This window comes from Hoplias malabaricus, chromosome Y (genome assembly GCF_029633855.1).
Source record: "Hoplias malabaricus isolate fHopMal1 chromosome Y, fHopMal1.hap1, whole genome shotgun sequence".
Lineage (NCBI taxonomy): Eukaryota > Metazoa > Chordata > Actinopteri > Characiformes > Erythrinidae > Hoplias > Hoplias malabaricus.
The window spans coordinates 22017974-22035048 of NC_089820.1; the positions used below are offsets into that span (position 1 = coordinate 22017974).

The following is a 17075-nucleotide window of genomic DNA, read 5'->3' on the forward strand; positions in this document are numbered from 1 at the left end:
ACCGCGACCCTGAACTGGATAAGCGGTTACAGATAATGGATGGATGGATGGAAAATCACAGGAACAGCATTGATTTCTGATACTGATTCAGCATTGAAACTGCTCATTGTCTAGAACTGAATTCAAATTGAACACTGAATAAATAAGCAACCAAAGCAGACACAAAATTAACTTGTCAATCACAAGCTAAATGCAGTATTGGTTTCTGGCTTCAATTCAAGGTGATTCTATATTGATTTAAGTCATAAAACAACATGCCACTTAAGAATACCCCCCTCCCCCCAATAAATAAATAAATAAAACACAAAACACAATTTAGTTCAGTTAAATCATTTTTTGTTATATTCCCCAACATTAAAGTAACACTCAATTACATTTACAGAATAACTCTAAAACATTCATTACGTATATTCTTTACTGACTACTGAATATATCTGAATATATATGTAATGAGAAAGCCTTAGGAAACTAATGCTTAGAGAATATTAAACATGTCTTGACTGATCAACTATGTCTGAGGTAAGCAGGAAATTCATTTTTGTTTCCGGGAATGCCACCCTCCCTTTCAGGTGAATAACACAGCCACGTCTTGACCACAGCAGAAAATGGTATCAGTGCGAGCATACTGTACCTATGAAAAATGTTAGATTTGAAATAAGACCTGTATGTGGTGTGAGCAGGTTGAGAAAACCTTTGGTGCTGTATTTTGATGAAAACAACTGCATTATTTAGGAGATTTAGTGTTTGTTACCCAGTCCCAAACATTCATTCAATCATTATCTGTAACCCTTATCCAGTTCAGGGTCGCGGTGTGTCCAGAGCCTACCTGGAATCATTGGGCGCAAAGCAGGAATACACCCTGGAGGGGGCGTCAGTCCTTCACAGGGCAACACAGACACTCACACATTCACTCACACACACACACCTACGGACACTTTTGAGTCGCCAATCCACCTACCAACGTGTGTTTTTGGACTGTGGGAGGAAAGCAGAGTACCTGGCTCCGGATGACTATCTGTGAGGAGTGTGGTGTGTTCTCCCCGTGTCTGCGTGGGTTTCGTCCGGGTGACTGTCTGTGAGGAGTGTGGTGTGTTCTCCCTGTGTCTGTGTGGGTTTCCTCCGGGTGACTGTCTGTGAGGAGTGTGGTGTGTTCTCCCCGTGTCTGTCTACATAAGTGTGGTCTCTAGGGGCACAGAGCTCACAGAGCTTCCTTTTCTGCCCATGTCCTTGTTGGGGGAGAGCAGACAGGGCAGCGGCTGGGGCTGAGGCTTGTACACTCCTATCCAGACTGCCTGTTATAAATCAATTATTTCCCAATAAATTTTGCAATAAATTCTTGTCCAAAAAATTTGGTTAGAGCTGTCTGCTGCATCCAATGACCCATTTTCGGTCTCCTGACTAAAATAAACTCACGACTCAAAAATACTTGTTATGAAATGAAAGGTGAAATATGCAATTCTTTGTCATTATACAATATACAATGAAATGTCTTATGCATTTAACCCATTTCTGGCAGTCAACTCACACACACTATTGCACTAGGGGCTGTGAGCACACAGCCGGAGCAGCAGGCAGCCATCTCCGGCACCCGGGGTGCAGCTGTGGGTTCCATACCTTGCTCAAGGGCCCCTCAGCCCTGAATTGAGGGAGGACGACAGTGCTGTTACTTCACTCCCTCCGTCCCCAATATTATTTTTATTTTATCCCCAGTGCTGAAATGAAATTTTTACAAACAGAAACCTTAACTACCTTCTTATTTAAGACAGAATTCTAAAGCCATGTGCTTTATGTAATATAACAATTGCAAATGTAGACTGATAAACATCATGGAAATAATAAATAACTGAAGATTAATATAACATTATATGACATTAATATGAATAAGAAGAAAGGAATTTAACATATGCCTTATTCCATATTAATATTAATTAGATACGGAGTGGCAAAACACTATTTTATACATTCCAGGATACTCCCTTTGCACAGGAGGTGTCACTACTGAGTACGAGTCACTATGAGACTTCGGGTAATGAAACGTTTGGCGAACATTTGGGCGGGAAAGCCCCATTGATTCATTCATTCATTATCTGTAACCCTTATCCAATTCAGGGCCGCGGTGGGTCCAGAGCCTACCTGGAATCATTGGGCGCAAGGCGGGAATACACCCTGGAGGGGGCACCAGTCCTTCACAGGGCAACACAGACTGAGGAAGGAAACCCACGCGGGTGGGGGGAGGGAAGAACACACCAACTCCCCACAGACAGTCAGCCAGAGCGGGAATCGAACCCACAACCTCCAGGTCCCTGGAGCTGTGTGACACTACCTGCTGCGCCACCGTGCCGCCCCCTTCCCCAATTGATTAAGCCTCGTTTTCATTAATTGTCTGAAACCGCTTATCCAGTTCAGGGTCGCGGTAAGCCTCGTCTTGCCATTCACTAAACAGAAGACCACCTCAACACGGGTATCGTAAGTCGTAAATAAACATATTTTGCAGGTACTCCTGTGGTTCAAAACCGTAAAGGACAATTTGTGTCATGTTTGTGTGTGTTTAAAGTTACTCATGTGTGAATATAAAGCTTCTCTTTGCTTTGGTAAATAGTCTCTATGCAGTTATAAAACTTAAGCTGATAAACTACATGCGTGAAAGTCTGCGCATGCGCCGTCCAAATTGGCGCAGTCGCGCAAATCGGTAGCGACATCGGAACTTTCCAGAACTTTATTTATGACGTTTATTATGACACAGACCACGCGCGAGTGTCATTATTGCTTCATTTGGATGCAGAACACGCTTGAGTGTAGACGTGACCTCTCTCCAGCAGCAGATTAAACAAACGTACAGTATGTTGAACAAGAAGATAGACCTCAGCCCTGCAGTGGATGAGGATACAGAAAGGTGAGTTTTTAAATGAGAAGTTACATTTCCAATATTTTACTGATTTTAGGGGATATTTAAAGGTGTCCTGTTTTATGCCGTTCAGTATATACATGTACATGTAGGCCTATCCATATATGCACAAAACTGTATGTCTTTGTGTGTGTGTGTATATATACAGAAATATATTTTAGAGACAGCTCTAAAATATTAACCAAATGTTTTGGACAATAATTTATTGTGAAATGGGAAATAATTAATTTATAACAGCCAGTCTGATTAGGAGTGTGCAAGCCCCAACCCCAGCCTCTGCCTTGTCTGCTCTCCCCTAACAAGGACATGGGCAGAAAAGGAAGTGCTTATGTAGACAGTAACACTTATCCAGTTCAGGGTCGTGGTGGGTCCGGAGCCTACACGGACTCATTGGGCGCAAGGCAGTAACACACCCTGTAGGGGGAGCCAGTCCTTCACAGGGCAACATTCACTCACTTTTGAGCGTCACTTTTTGGAGGAAACCCACACGGACACGGGGAGAACACACCAAACTCCTCACAGACAGTCACCCGGAGCAGGAATCGAACCCACAACCTCCAGGTCCAGGAGCTGTGTGACTGCGACACTACCTGCTGCGTCTCTCTCTCTCTCTCTCTCTCTCTCTCTCTCTCTCTCTCTCTCTCTCTCTCTCTCTCGCTCGCTCGAACAAAAACAAAAAAAAAGTCCCACCTTAGAAATGCATTACGGAATGATTGGATGATGTCACAGTGGGATCTCTCACACACACCAGGGAGAGAATGCGCACGGTTCCCTTCCTCTCCTTCGGTCCTGCAGGACTGTGTGTACATGGAGGAGCTTATGGGCCATCCATCCCTTGATCATTTAGCAAGAAATTTAAGGTGGAAGGGGACATGAGTTAGAGTTCATTCATTAATTGTAACCGCTTATCCAATTCAGGGTTGCGGCGAGTCCGGAGCCTACCCAGAAATCACTGGGCACAAGGCAGGAACACACGCTGGAGAGGGCTGGGTTAGAATAGTCTGAGTTAATTTATTTCTAGGTATGTTATTGTAGGTAAGAGTACTTTATCGTTCAGAATTAAATAAGCATCATTGTATACTTGTAGGAATACAGCAGGCCAGGTGACGGTGGACAGTGTTGATCAACGTCACAGAGACTTCCTGCAGCTACAGATTCGGCTTAGAGCACTGTTAGCATTGAGCAGGCTACCTCAGGAAAACATGTCTGAATCAGAACCTTCAAAAGTCTTCAAAAGGAAGTTTAATGAACACCTTGCTTTGACCGTTACAAACGAGGTCATGACAGAGATTGACAAAGAGAGAAAGCAGAGAAAGGCACTTTGTGCTGGTCCTCTTAGCCCAGGGTCCAGTGTGGGTGAGGACACTGCAAAAGAAGTCATAGCGGAGGCAGAAGGAAGAGTGGATTAGGAGCAGGAGGTTAAAGAGAGTGACAACTCAGTGGAGGCAGCATCAAACCCAGAGCCCAGCTACGGCTCGGAATGTGCCCAAACAACAGAGAGAGTGGTGGACTGCTCCAGGAGCTTCCCAGTTCTCAGTGGCATGTCTGCGTCTGTCAAACAGAGGATGAGGAGGATCTACCGAAGGGTTTCTCATATCTGCATCAATCGAGTAGCTCCTGCTTCCTCTACTCATTCTTCATTACAAGAGCGAGAAGGCAGCATCCATCTGGAAAACACATCTCCCACTAACAGCATGCCCACTGTATCCCCTCTTCATCCACAAGAGAGTGGCTCCTCCTCCACCTCTTCTCCCAGAAGAACTGTGTCGCTCTCTGGAGTTAAACAGCTGCTGCAGACCTTTCCCTTTCTGCGCCATGACACACCTGAGGCAGCTGGAGATATGGGAAACCTGCAAAGAATGGCAGAAAACCAAAACGGGCTGTTTTCGGATGTCATTGCTGACTCAACCCTGAGGACCGTCTTCAACGTCCCACCTGCCACTCAGCCGATTTGGGGTGCTCCAGACGGGTCCACCACACTTGAGGAGCTTCCAGTCACTTGGCTTCGTGAGCCAGCGGTAGATGCTCAAAACAAGCGCCCCCAGCCCACAGAGACCAGGTTCCGCTGTCCTGTCAGGATCCTCAGATTCAGTTTCAACCTAAGGGTACGTGAGATTTTGGATTTACTGACAGTGCAGGTCACTAAGATTAAAACTAGAAGGATGGTGAAGTGTAATTTAAGGTGGTTTACCAAAGCCGGACTTTGCTTTAAACTGAGGAAAATAAGGCTCACAATCTTGCTGGTCTTTAAATAAACCATGTTTCTTATAAATGATACTATACTGTCTTCTGTGTATTGGTCAGTTTGTAAATAGCTGTGCTTTTATTTTTCCAGAAGTGGTTGAGAAAGCGCAGGACATAAGGAAGACTCAGGGAACAGATGGACTGGCAAGATACATGAGGAGCTAAATAAAGTAGTGAGGGGGTAAATGAAGCAATAAGGGGTTAATGGGTGACAGTAACTCCACCTAAATCTGTTCTGAAATAAATAAATAAAGAAACAACTTATTTGGTTCATTTTTTAATATGTACATGTATGTACATTTACTCTACAACATGTAATTACTACCTGCAGTACCACCACCAGCCGGTAGAGGGTAGTCTTTATTAAATGTTCCCTGTAGTTGTTCCCTGTAGCTGTAATAAAACAGCGTATATAACAGAAGTCTCAAGTATGGAATATTGCTGTGTCGTCAGTATCAGACTTGGAAAGTGTTAGAAAAACACCACATTTTCATATAATCTGCCATAGTTTAATGACAGCATACAAGCCAATCTTGATCAAATATTTAATCAATTTTGAGTCGTGTCATAAAGAAAAACCACAATCAAAGCAAACACGCTGTGCTCTTACTCTGTTCACAAAATGTGAGTTCTTAACCTTGAGGATTATAATAGTTCACCTTGAAGTCTACTGCACTTATGATAAGCCTCATTAATCCAGTGTGTGAAAGCATACACACACAACACACATTAAAAGAAACAACATTAGAACTAGCGTGGTAATCCACAAAGCAAAATTTCTCAATTTAACTGGCTAACTCAAGCCTGAAATAAAACTGCATCACACAGTAACAGAAGTGATACAATGCTAAGTTTTATAGCAGTAACAGTGCTACTTAGCTCACTGCAAACCTAGAATTTCAATATGATTAAACCTCTAGTGATGGAAACAATCATAAAACGTATAGAACCACTGAGTTAAGTTGTAGGATAACATTAAGGTGACACAGACTTTAGCAAAGTTAATGTTTAACTAGCTGTAACGTCTTGTAAGCGAGAGCTGCAGGCCTAAAAGGCCATTTCAATGTCACTGTATTCAGCTTTATTATTAGCCACATGAATTTTTAAACAAATGGATTCAGTTCCTTACATGTTATTCCATTCATTAAATGAATTGTCGATGTATACCTAGGTCTGTTTTAACTTTCACGTTCTAAAATTAATAATACTCTGTAATAAGTGACATTAACAGTTACAAGGTCTTTCAGATGTTGAGAGAATATAATTTAAAAATGTACTGTTAAAAAAATGGGGTAGTAAAATCTAATTTAAAGAAATTATATCTGAAAATTCAGGCAGTGAACTCCCTGTAGCTGGATCTCGAATGGCTCTTCACTCCCTGGATAATACGCCATAAAAGTCTCAAAAGTATATGTTTTACCATTAAATAGTGCACAATTTTACAATTGATACATTTCCAATAGCAAAACTATCTGTATCTGGGTTTCTGAATCCCAAAATGTAACTCTTGGAAATTTATTCTGGTGCTATGTTTATGCTCTTACTTCTAATTGAGTTATCATTGTACTCATTCATTCATTCATTCTTTCATTATCTTAACTGCTTATCCAGTTCAGGGTCGCGGTGGGTCCAGAGACTACCCGGAATCACTGGGTGCAAGGCAGAGACACACCCTGGAGGGGGCCCTAGTCCTTCACAGGGCAACACACACTCACACCTACGGACACAATGAGTAACCAATCCACCTACCAACGTCTGTTCTTGGACTGTGGGAGGAAACCCACTCGGGCACGGGGAGAACACCCCAAACTCCTTACAGGCAGTGAACTGAGGTGGAGCTTGAACCCACAACCCCAGGACCTTGGAGCTGTGTGGTAGTGACACTAACTAGAGCACCATTATGCCACCCCATTTCATAGTTAATAACTTGGTTTACACCTTAACAAAGTAAAAATACATCAAGTTTGAAATGTCACTCACATACTCCTTTAAGTAAACATATTTACACCTAAATGGGGTATTGAGTTCAATCCTTGGTGTGGATCACTATCGCTGTGAGGAGTTTGGTTTTGTGTTGTCTGCATAGGTTTCCCTTCACAATCCAAAACCACATGTTGATAGGTTGATTGGCTGTTTGAAATTGTCCACAGGTGTTAGTAAGTGACTGAATGAATGTGTGAATGGGCCCAATCTGCTGTGTGTTCCTGCCTTGCACCTGGCCCAACGCAAGCCTAACGGTGCTTGAAGTGGTTACGGACTATTAATGAATGATATTTGAGGGGCGATTCAGAAAGCTGGGTTTCTAAACAAAGTATTTTAGATAAATGTAATGTGAAGTCAAGTCTTTACAATCCTTAACTTTGGGCTTAAGTTGGACAGCCTGCTTTGTGAACTACCTTTTGGTGACTCCCTTGGTGAAGTGGAGTACCTGAGTTTATTTGGACACCGGGATCAGCACGGCCTGCGCATGCGCAGAGAGGAGACGGCAATTCGGCGGCGGTTGAGCCGAACGAAGAGCTACGGAGAAACAGAGCGAGCTGCGACCTGAGGAGTGGGAGCTACAGGGCTCGTTTAAATGCTTGTAATGTGAGGTAAACAGAGAGCTACTTTAAAAACAGTTTCATTTGCATTTGACAGAGGTCACCACGGTTCAGTATTGTACCTCACCTGTCGTGAGAACCCTGCGAAACCCGAAACGACTACTTCATGACCGGAGGCACCAAACACAAGGTGAGTTACTGCCATGTTTTCGTGTTCACACGTTAAAGACACATGTAATCTCGTTTATACCATACTAGTTCGTCTTAAAGTTACCTCGGCTTTAACCACTTAAACCCACATGCCTCTCGAGCCTCGGAATTTTTGAGCTTTGAACATTTAAAAGTGAACTAACACAGCGTTTACAGTTTCAATTTAAAAACACTACGAAATGTCGAGGGAAATATCACAGAGGACGACATTTTGCTTGTAAAATTGAACAGTTTCAGTGAAAAATATCACAAACTACAATTTTAATATACATTTGCCACTTTGTTCTTTCCATTGTCAGTATGGGGTTAACGTTGGGTCTCAACACTGTAACACAGATGTGTTAGTGTGCTGCACTGGTCCAGGTGGATCAGACGCAGCAGTGCTATTGGAGTTTTTAATTAACACTCTGCCCATTCAGTTTGACACCCATCGATCGTCTTGTAGCTGCACAGTTTGTGTTGGCCCTCCTCTCGTTCATCAGTGTCCAGATGCTGCCCATAGGATGCTGTTGGCTGGATTCATTTTTAGATGATGGGCTATTCTCAGTCCAGCAGTGATGTGCTGTGTCATATCCATTGACACAAGAGCAAAACACACTAACAAGCCACCACCACATCAGTGTCACTGGAGCGCTGAGGATGATCCAGCACCTGAATCATTACCTGCTCTGTGGGGCTCCTGACTTTTGAAGAACAGCGTAAAAGAAAGCTACAAATGTATGCAGGGCAACAGATGGAATGGAGTCTGTAATTGTAGCTCTACAAAATGAACCTGAATGGTCAGTGGTGATGATTAAAATGGACAATGTGTATGGAATATTGCAGTGTGTAAATTTGCATCAGACTTACCTTACATTTTGCCTTCATTTCTTTAGAGAACCAAATTGTTTCTATATGAGGTTTAATACACGAGGCCCCTCTTACTCCCTGTTTCTTCTTTTGTGATTATGGGCTTTAAAAACATGGCTTTCTTTTGTTGTTGTGGACTCTGTTGAAGTGAAGTGAAAGCTGTGTGTTTTGAAGACACCATTTTGAATAAGTAAAATCAGTTTATGTAATTTCAATGAAACAATGACATGGAAACATGACAATTGTGGACATGATATAAAACTCCCAGCACTGTACTGTGGCTTCTGTACATGAACTTACTAATGCCCGTGTGATTGAGTGCCATCAGATCTCCACAGCTATCTCACAACTATCTATAGTAGAGCTTCACTAGAAGAGTTGAAAGCGATAACTGCAGCCGAGGGGAGCAAACCTGCCTGTTAACACCTTACATTTCAGAAGAAATGATGGTCAAATAAAACAAAATTAAAAAGAAAATGTTGAAATATTCATAATAAGTATGAAATCTACACAGCCCCAGCAATGACCTTAAATATTCCTGTACAAGGGATAATACAATGCTCCAAGATATAATTAAAACTGAAAAGCTATATCATGGCATGCCATTACCGATTTAAAATGGTCCAGCTGTACGCTCAGCATCTGAAAAAACTCATCTTGTACAAGAAGTAGCAGCTTAATGGACTATTTAGAAAAGTGTGGTTGCCAGTTGAATGCCCAGGAATTCTTCTGAAGTCTTCTAATCCCCTGAGAGGATGTAATTTTGAGAGTCCCCCCCCCCCCCATCCTAACTCCATGTCCTTGTTCAGGAAGTCTTTACTTGTCCTCAAATGCTGACCTTCACCTAAAGAGATCTTTAAAGTCCCTCTCTGGCTCATCTCTGTTCTTCAAAATGGTGTTTAGAAGTTTTCAGATTTTCAAGAAAAAACTCCCCAAAGCCCTGAAGTAACTCAACAGTAACTGAAAACCTTGTCCTTCATTCAGTACGTGCAGAGTTAGTTTCTGCCTCTGTGTTTACTTGTCTCTCCACCAGTCACCTACAGGTCATTGTTATCCTGTAACGTCCCACACTGCAAGTTGTTTAAAGTGGTTCTATACATTTGTGGTGTACGAAACCCTTGTGACTGGTGCTCTCTATGATCTAAGTGGAAAATTCAGCCATGGCATTGACTGCTTGTTTCACTCATGGTAAACTTAAGTATGATGGAGGGCTGCAGATATTTTTCCCCCTGTGCTGTTCCTTTAAAAATGCCTCAAAACACTTTTTCTAATATATTTCTTTTATGTTTGACACCTGATTTTAGATTCAGTTTATCATGTGTTTGATAATCACTCTTAAAAATAAAGGTGGTACAAAGGGTTCTATGAGCGATGCCACAGAAGAACCACTTTTGTTTCCATAAAGGACCTTGTTTGTTTAAGACATGTCAGCGTGAAGAATCCTTTTATCACTCGATATTATGGTTCTATATCCTTTTTAAAGGTTATTAGCAAAAAATGTTTTTATTTATGGAACTGAAAGTGGTTCTTCTATGGCATTGCTCAGAGAACCTCTTGTGCCACCTTTATTTATAAGAGTGTATTGTGGAGCAGTTTTTGGCAAGCCCTCTTTTTAGGGGAAAAAAAACTGTAATACAGTGTGCGAGACCTGTTTCGAACAAAAGCGTCATTATAGCTCGCGGTGAAAGGGGCTGTCAGCAAATATCAAAATATCATCACCAGTGAAATGAAGCCTCTGTTGCGCAGATCTGAGGTCTAGGACTGCATTCTCCCTTTGAATATCTCTTCTTGGATCCCTTCACCAGGGATTTCAACAGTAGGCAATTCTGGATTCTTCTGCGAATGTGGTCAGTTTCTCACAGTAGAACTCCAGGGAAAGGTCCCTGTTCAGAGCTGTGCAGGCTGTTTTAGTTTTAAACCTGGGATGGTGCATTTTCTGAGGATAATTAGAGATGAACATACGTTAATGGATTGTCATTGTAGGAAGCCACATTGTCATTTTGGACGTACTATTAGAGGTTTTAAAAGATCAAGGAAAATCAATGTGTTTGTAGTATTTTAAAACAGGTTTCAACAGATTAGTAGCGTCTACCAATCGTTTTAACTGGAAGAGACGAGTGTTTCCGCACAGACTACTTTTCGAGTTAAGGCTGCAAATCAGAAAGCCATGTTAAATTCAGAGATGTAAAGAAAAGTTGTAAAACGGTCTAGGAATAAATTAATTTTGGTGCCTCATTTTTAGTATATAAACCTACACAGACAAAAGCTATTATGTCCTGTAACAAGGACTTTTTCCCAATTGTCCTGTTGCCTTTGTCAAGAACATAACACATTTTTGACTATTGGAAACTATCTTCTGTGTTTTTTTTCCATCTTTGCCACTAAAAAGAGGCAATGTACAGAGGTACAATGCTGCTCCGTAGTACCAGTCACAGAGTGGCTGTGCCATTTAAGACAGCTATGTGTGGAGGAGGGGTGGAAAGGGAAAATGTGAAGCTTTGTGTTTGATGATAGTAATTCTGCACTGTAACTTGTTTGATTGTACAGTTGGGTGACTGAGGATGTGAAATCTCGGAACTGTGGACATTGCTGTAGTTGTGTCAAAGATACCTTCTTAGCTGCTTTAATTTGCTGCAACATGTTTATTGGCAACGTTCATCTGACAGGTTTGTTTTTGTCTGAAACCGGTCAGCAGTTTCTAAACGGAGTGTAAAGCCAACTAGGGGTGGGCGATGTGATCCTAAAATAATATCGTGATATTTCAGGGTATTTTGGCAATAGAGATATTCTTGGCGATATGAAAAAACACTTAAAATTTTATTCCTTTTTAAGAACACATTGCATCAGAATAGATGTTATATTAATGTGAATTATATTAAATTAATTATGTCTAAACAGTTTCAAATATCAGAACAAACATTTGCTTAACTCAATTTCCAAACCACCTCCACACGACTGGAGTCACTCCTATTTGGGAGCCAATTTGTGAATGCAGAGCATGTTTCCACTGTTACTGTCACTGTGCCTTTAGTGACATAATGAATGTGTGCCATGTTACGTGTAACTGCAATGATGCATTACGTAAACAAGTCAGAATATCACAATATTATTGCACACGATACAATATGGCACTGCCCTAAAGCCAATAACATTCAGCTCGGTCAGAGGCTTGGTTTATGGGACTTGTTTCCAACCTCTGTGGCCACATATGGCTCAAGTCTGCCTTAAGTTATCACCTTGCTGAAAAGGCCCTGCACATGGAGATCAAAGATCAAGCCTGCGGTAAGGGGAACTGTCACCTCTGGCTTGCCGTCAAGCAATAAAACCCTCCCCGCTGCTCACTGTTTATACAGGGGATATTACTTCCACTTTGCTGCTTGGTTAGAACTGTTTGCAAATCTAATCTGCCCCGTTGCTGTCAGTGTGAGGCTATTGCCATCACTTTGGGGTGGATAGTCTTTCACCACATTTGCTTCAGGAGACCCATGTAGGCCCCAATTTGTAAAGAATTGATCTTAAAGTGAGACTTGTGAATTTTTCACTCTAGAGAGGAGTCCCATTATATCTCTAAACACAGAAGCTGAGATTACTTTAAAGAAGGGCTATAGAATAAATTGACCATTACAGAGGCTTACTCTGTCTTGTCCTATTAGGGATGATTCTGTTTGCTGGTAAAATAGCAGCACTGAGTCTTAGTGGTTGGAAATGTAAAGGCACATACATTTTAATATGTTGTGCATTTAGAAATCAATCTGCAAACCTACTTGTCTAGGACTCCTTAAGCAAGGTTAAATCTAAATAAGCTTAATTAACCAAACAGTAGCTATGTTAGTGTTAATAAGACAGGCTGGGAGAGGAGGCAATAATTTAAACCAAAGTCTTTATAGGAAAGTGTGATCACTCAATGCCTATATTTGTAGTGCCACTGGACAGTTAGAACAAGTTCAGAATCCTATCTCTGTGAATGGAAATACAGTGGAACCTCTACTAACGAACGCCTATAGTAACAAACTTTCCAAGATACGAACCAGGTATTTGAATATTTTTTGCCTCCACCAACGAACCATGGCTCTAGAAACGAACCCGAGCCTCCGCCGAGCCGGCGGCTGGAAATGGCCACTGACCCCAATAGGCGAGTCTCCCAGCGCCCAGACTTGAGTGAGCTTTTAAGATTAGCATATTGTAGTTTTAGCAATTTAGCATTAGTGTAAATAGCAGACATCGAAATTCGTGCTAAGTTAAGCCGTATCTGCGCTTCGTCTCCCCACATTCACCCGCCTACTCTCCGTTATTCCACCCACCTCCCGTCATACAGCCAGTGCCTGTGTTACTCCTCCAGCCAGTCGTCACATCTTCAAGGTAGCGATGTGTAACCACTTAAAACTTTATTATTTCTTTTTTATTACTGTTACCACTGTATTTCTTTTATTTTTAATAACGCTACATGTATTTTTTACTAATTTGAGAGTGTTGTAAACATATATCAGTGCAAAAAGGGTGACTTTCGGGGTGGGGGCTGGAACGCATTAATTACTTTACCATTATTTTAAATGGGGAAAATTGACTCTAGAAACAAACTTTTCCACTTATGAACCGGGTCACGGAACGGATCAAGTTCCACTGTATATTTTAAATCACTGAATATCTGACAAAATCCTCATGAATAGTCTCTTGAGTTCGGCTCAGTTTTGCCCCCAAAACATTATTTGTTGGCTTGTTCTTGCTGCTGGAATTTTGCAGATCTCCACACTCAGGTGGGGTTTCCCCATTAGCTCCACAAAACCGTCTACCTTTTTCCAATTGTGAAGAATCTGGTCAGCTGATTGGCTGTTCAAGGGTGGGACTATATCCATAAACGATTGCCATGTTAAGCATTAAAAGAAAACATAATGTTGCTGCAGAAAAGAAAGAGGCAGTGATGTAAATAGCTGTGGTCTGTGAGGCCATCAGATACCTTCCCAACACGTGTATGGGGATTGTTGTTGTCATTTTTTCTCTTGAACTTTCAGCTGCACTGGCCGCACGGTTTCCAGTGGCATTGCTTTAATCCGTCTGTATTTGTAAGCTTTGCGAGTTTTTTTCAGAGTGCACAAACGGACTTATGGCAGAGTATCTGTATTTAACGTTGAGCCTAAAGTCAGTAAACAAGAAATAAAACGAGCTGTCCTGTCTCACGTAGAGTACAAATGTCTTCGGGTGGTTCCGCTTTCTCATCCCAGTCTCTCCAGTCACAGGGCTGGACGGACGCTCATTCATGTGAGCACTCAAAGATGAGGTTAAACAGATCAAAACAAACACAACGAGTGCAGAGAAATGAGTACTGATGGTGAAAAAGGCTAAAAAGCAGAATGTCTGTTTCTTGCTTCTCACTCCTGGGCTCTCGCCCTGAGCTCAGCTGTGGCTCATTCTCATTTAAAGGAACGGTAGCTGAAATCAGTCGTTTAAACAGGGGCGAACACTGTCTTGGTTGATCTTGGAAGACCCAAGGGCACACAGTTCTCATTTGTGGAACAGGGGTTGTATATTTCCCTTTCAATCAGTGTTTTTACCGATTTAAAGGCTGGTTTTAGCTGCTAAATGTTTTCAAGCTGTGTGAGCCTGGGTGAGTGTGGGTCAAGTGAAGGGTTTCAGCACAGCCGGACAGTGCATAAAGAGACACGTTGGCAGTTAAAATCTGTCTGCCAGATAAAATATCATCCTTTTGTTAGTGCTTGCTCGTCGCACTCTGATCTGCTAGAAGTGTTTGGGATGTTTTCAAGTTTCCCACTGTGACCTCACCCATTGCATGAGAGTGGCAATAAATAGAAGTGTATAATTGTATGGCTCATATAGCATGAGTGAAACCCAAGAGTGCATCTTTTCAAGTCCCCCATCAATCAGCGGAGTTGAACAAATCTTCACATTATTGAGTTTGGTGAAAGATCTGGTGATGTTTTTATTGATTTATTGTAATTCAAAATTAGAGTTTGTTTGCTAAATTATTAAATACACATAACCAAAATGTGTTAACTTTTTAATATGTAGTCATGCAGATAGTTGCTTTCTTGCGCTTATTGTTTGATTTAAAACACAAATGCTTGTTGTATCTTATCTCTAAAATAGTAATTCTTAAATTAAGAATAGATTAGTAAATATCATTGCAGTCTAAAACGTTTGATTAAATGTGTTTTGAGTAAACATTTTAGAAACAGTGTATTGGACTAATGTAATTGTGCTGAATGTATTCAGTAGAAAGTAAGAGCTTTTGCCGTGGCCCACAGTCGGGTCAGAAAGAGATTATTTGAGCGATCAAAGGTTTGGCAGAATTTTAAACGGCCTCTTAAGAACTTGCTAGATTTAAAAGATTACCAGTAAAAAGGGTCTAAATACTATCAGAGGTGGATTGTTTTTTTTAAACGGCTGCTTGTAAATACCATTTTGCATTTGTTTTCTTTGTTGCTGTTCCATTTCCAGATCCATTAACTAGTTATACACAGCTTACACCATTTTATTCTTAGTGGAATATAGGAGAAGCAGCGTTTGTCTGACTTTTGCCATTACAAAAAGAAGGACGACCTCCAACATCCAGCAATCCTTCGGGTGGTGTAACCAAATGAGGCAGGCTGGGTGCTCGTCAGTAGTGACAACCAGACATACTGGTTCATGAAGGAGTATGGTTACTAAGGTTGCAATATATTCAAATATAAACATTTTTATTTATTGTTGATAATAAAGCTTTAAAATGATGTCTAGCTTTAACAAGATGGAGGCAAACCTAATTATTTGGCAGCTTCCCTTATTCTACATTCTGATAATCTACTGGGACAGAAGATGACATGATCTGGTTTACCAAAGACCCAGACAGTCCTGCAGATAATGGTGCCTCAGTGTCAATGCTTTCACCCTTTTGGCTTTCATTGTTGTCTCTACAGTGAAGGGTTTTGTCTTGCTGCATTGGAATGGGAAGTGGGTATCCTTAATACCGTATAAAGTTTCACAATTCACCCACAGGGTTACATTGTTGAGTAAAGAATGTTCTGAGACCTATCGAATTTTAACTTCAAATATCAATTTGAAGCCGCCTTCATTTTTTCCCAAATAGAGCCCATCAGTGTTGTATTAGATTGGTCGTATACTAAACATTATGAATTGGTGAACAGACTGTCCAACGTGTAGTTAAAGTGAACGACCCATGTTTGTGACATCAGAGCCCTCTTTCCGTGGCCTTTGTGTCCAGAAAGGCTTGAGTGAAGTCTCCTTTGTGAGGAAAACAGAATTCCCGCTGGTCCTTGTTTAGCTTTGAAGTCTGAGCTGTAGAATTGTATGAGTGAAGCTCCTGTCAGGGACAGCTGTTGAAATGTAGGGCCAGGCTTTTGTCTAATTGCAATGTCCCTTTCTTATTTTGGAGAACTGTCATAATACTCCCCCTCTCAGCGTTTAATGTTAATGTCATGCAGCTGTGTACTCAAGACAGCTGGATGCTTGGGAAGTTGACCTGAAACCTCAGGTAAACTTCAGTGACCTTCAGTTGTCTTATTTCTCAAAATGCTGTCAGGGGACTAGCTAGGGCTACAGTCATCTCAAAAGCCTGTTATGCATCGCCCATCTTTCCTTAAAACATTGTTATGATCAGGCTGCCAAGGCTTAAGCAAACCCTCAAATTCCTTCCTGCAACACCTTAACCATGACCAGGATGGTGTTATTTATTTATTTATTTATATATTTTTGCTTGGCATCTGCAAAACAACACGTTTAAACGTGAAGATAACGTTGGTATAAAGAGTACCCTACATCAGCTACTGGGATTACACTGCACAGGAAAACACCCACGTGGCAAATTTGTCTGACCCCTCACAGAGGCCTTTTTGTTCTTTATGATGTTAAGTCTTTTATTCCATGGTCACCATTTCTGCAAGCTTAATCATATGCCTTTCTTTTTTCAAAAGATGGGTTAACCCTTTGAATGACTGGAAAGCCCAGTTGCTGAACAAAGTCGTTAGCTTGTTGTGACAGCTTCAGATTGTTTACAAAAAACTACTGTGCATCTTGGGTGTGCACTTGTCTGCGCCATATAAATGCAAGTTTGAATAATAATGCATTCCTGTTTATTTACCACGTTTTTCACATCTTGAACTTCAGTGACACCTTAAATATTGAACTGAACAATTAAAATGTAATAAAACTTTTATTTTTAAATAAAAAACAGACAACAAATAACAAAACAGGGAGCTGTCAGAGAAAGGCTTCTGCAGTGGTTAAAAAAATGCTGGTGGGCATATCCATGCTAATGAGATCTGAGAACATAACTCCATGAAGTGTTGGACAAATGATGCCCCTCCTATTTTCAG

General features: G+C 41.3%; 1 protein-coding gene across 1 annotated transcript in view; it reads left to right on the forward strand.

The window, feature by feature from the left end:
- The first annotated feature begins 7395 nt into the window (after window positions 1–7395).
- Window positions 7396–17075, forward strand: part of LOC136678371 (KN motif and ankyrin repeat domain-containing protein 1-like) — a 59995-nt gene continuing 50315 nt past the window's right edge. The window contains exon 1 of the mRNA XM_066656414.1: window positions 7396–7879. The gene's annotated coding sequence lies outside the window, so the exon portion shown is untranslated. The remainder of the gene's footprint in view (window positions 7880–17075) is intronic.